The sequence below is a fragment of the Apteryx rowi genome, unplaced genomic scaffold, assembly GCF_003343035.1.
Source record: "Apteryx rowi isolate R43461 unplaced genomic scaffold, aptRow1 scaffold_377, whole genome shotgun sequence".
NCBI lineage: Eukaryota > Metazoa > Chordata > Aves > Apterygiformes > Apterygidae > Apteryx > Apteryx rowi.
In genome coordinates this window covers 748640-751980 of record NW_020450274.1, presented here as the reverse complement: position 1 = coordinate 751980, position 3341 = coordinate 748640, and positions in this window count along the sequence as shown.

Here is a 3341-nt window from a genome sequence, read left to right as displayed (position 1 = left end):
TTCTTGCATGTTCAGCCTACCTCAAACCCATTCGTTGCTGCACAGATGAAGTGTTCCCTGTAAGAATGCCTCCCCTTCCTTGGACCATGACACTGAAAAGCTGACAAGAAATTATAGCTAAATATGCTATCACTTAAGCACAAGCTGTCCCCAAACCATTCCCACAGAAAAAAATCAGGTTAAATTGTGAAAAAGGAAAATAGAACAGAAGTTATGGAAAAGATTATCAGATTCAGACATCCTCCAAATGTTCCCCAAATCCTACATCATGGATGTGGCGGGGGAAGGGAGATCTCTCAGCTCTGCCTTTGCAGCAGTTAAATTTCCTCCCACACTCCAGACCACTCCGGCCTTCAAAGCCACTTGTCAGCCCTTAGTGTTTCCCAGTCTCCCCAGAAATCATCTTTGCATGATATAAGGGACTGACAAACATATGCATCCCTGGCACTGCAGAAGCCCGCTCCACATGGTAACAACCATGCAGAAAGCACACAAGAGGTTATGTTTCCCCTTCTGCCAGATTTCAGCACATTAGCAAAGCCAGGTATCAAAGAAGTGCTGAAAGAAATTAGAGTCACCACATGTAAGTCAAACCCATTCCAGCCATAGCTGGTGAAAAATACCTACAAGCACCACTACTGACAGAGTTTGTCAACACCGCCGTGAAGAAGGCGGCTCACTAGTTCTCCTAAGCCATAGCTGGCATTGCCCTGGGACACATTTTGTACCTGACAGATTCCATAAATTATGCATGGCTCCAAAGTAATTTTGAAGTATGAAGTTGCCAGCCAAAGAAATGAAAAAATCTTTATGAAGAAATGCTTTCTTTTAAATCTTTTGACCATCAGGCAAGTCCCTGAAACTAACCCATGGTATTACAACACTTTTGGTAACACTTACAGGTTATCATCTACCTATAGTCTAGAAGAAAAAATCCATGCTTGCTTGTGGGATTTGGTATTCATCTCAGTTCAGAAATTATGCAAGCAGTTGAAGAGGAAACTTTTGAAAGAGCTTAGTTCAGATTAGCACCAAAATAGCAGGCACTGGGTGAACCCTGAACAAAGACCAAATGGAAGTAATAAAACATACTTCAGTAACAAACACTTGGAAGAGCAAACAACCTTACCACCTGTCTATTCAACAAAGGTTTTTGCTCCTGCAACATCAGAATAGATTACAATTCAACAGCATGTCTGGATTCCTTGGGCAGATTTGCCTGAGCAATGATTAGATTCAGCCAAGGAGCTGCTAGTACTAAGTGCTTAGCTTCAAAGCACCCTCCAAAATGCATACAACACTCCACATTCAGAAGCAGGCAGGGGAAACTGGGCCTCCTGTGCAAACAGAAAAAAATCCTACTGCAGTGTACATGAGACTTGTATTCCATCTGTGCCAAAAGTTCTTCACTGTCTCACCATGCAGTGGATGTGCCACAGGGTGGCGAAGCAAAAGGTTCAGGGAAATGTAGATGTCTCCACCATTTTGCCTATGCCTAATGGTTCTCCCCTTCAACCCCCAAATAACCAAACCTAGCAGAAAATTTTAGCAAGCAAAGAAGGCTCCTGGGTACATTGAATACAATACAAATGAAATTATATTTGGCAGATGGGTTGTGTCTTTTTTGCTTCTTAAAAATCTTTTTTCTTATAGTCCAAGAGTTTCCATAGAAAAACCTACAGGAAGTTGTAAGAAGGAAGAAAACCCTCCTTCCAGGAAAGTTATACTTTCCTTGCACTCTTTTTGCTAATTTGGGATCCTTGACTGAGTCTCTTTTTCTTGTGCTGCAGAAATCACCAGAATCGTCTCAGAGAAAATGTGTGTACATGTGAATAAAAGGCATTATTTGCAATCCAGCTATGTCCATGTTTCCCTTCTTAATATGCGAAAGCAAAACAAGAAGAGGAGAGCTTTCCACAAAATAGAACGACCATTGCTGTTACTGTGTGTCCCAGAGGACCCTCAGAGATGACCTTTCTTAATTGAACTAATGACTCTCATCGCAGCCTTTTCTGCAAGGTGAGTCTGTCCTTAGGGCAGCTAATACAGCCTGGAAATGAATGTCCTGTCTTTATGGTGGGAAGGAGGGGAAACAGTGATGACTGTTATCCTCTCATTCCTTACCTCCTTCTGATGTGAATAGTTAAACATGCAAAGAGATTTCCAAAGCATCCAAGGAGCAATCAGGCATAGTTGTATGCACAGAGATAGAAAGAGCTGCTTGCAGCACCCCAGATCAAAAACTGGCTCCTTGATCTGCTCCCACTGAGTGCAAAATAATATCCTAATCTTGTTCTCTTAGAAGTCCAGGGGAGTTACCATGAATTTCAAAGGCTGAAGTTTCTGAATCCCAAATGGCACTGCTCTCTCCCTCTAGGAAATAATAGAAAAGGGAGAGAAAAACAGGAATGGGAAAGAAAGAGAAATCCCAAAGGAGAAATAAAAGGCAAAGAGCCAGCTTACAGGGCCCAAAGCAATCTTTCCTTTCTGCGAAAATTAGATCTTTATCAATGCCCAGATGAGAAGATCTTAGCACAGTTCTGGCTAGCTTATCCAGGGAAAACAGCAATGTCACTGCAGYACACCCTGTCTCCTCTCTGTTTGGGAGGTGATACTTTACTCTGCAGAGCACTCTGGTCCCCTGGTGCCATACAGTGTGCCTATACACCCCTGAAGGCCTGACTACCCACCACTATCATCTCTGCAGCCCCCTTGACCCAAACATTGTCATTCCTAACGCTTATAGTGCAGGTGACAACAGAATTGGAAAAAAGTTGGATCCAGGACATGTTAGGAAGCACTGGCCCAGAAAGTAAGCAGGAGCATACCATGAATCCCTCACTGTGCTGGGTTTAAATCATTCTGGCTTTTCATTGCATGCACATCTCTGGTAATGTGTTGTGTTTTTTGGGGGGTTTTTTGTTTTTTTGTTTTTTTTAATGGAATGAATTATCTGAAATATTTCCTACAGTAGATTTCCTAGTTTAAATATTTAAAAATCGATTAAACTTCTTTCTACTTCAAGAACTGGATCCCTGCATTATTAAAAACATTCCTTGCTCTACTCATTTATCTTTATTTCCATATTTCCTCCGTGCCTGAGGACTGGAAGAAAGCCAATGTCACCCCAGTCTTCAAAAAGGGCAAGAAGGAGGACCCAGGGAACTACAGGCCAGTCAGCCTCACCTCCATCCCTGGAAAGGTGATGGAGCAGCTCATCCTGGAGGCCATCCCCAAGCATGTGGAGGAAAAGAAGGTGATCAGGAGTAGTCAGCATGGCTTCACCAAGGGGAAATCATGCCTAACCAATCTGATAGCCTTCTCTGATGGAATGACTGGCT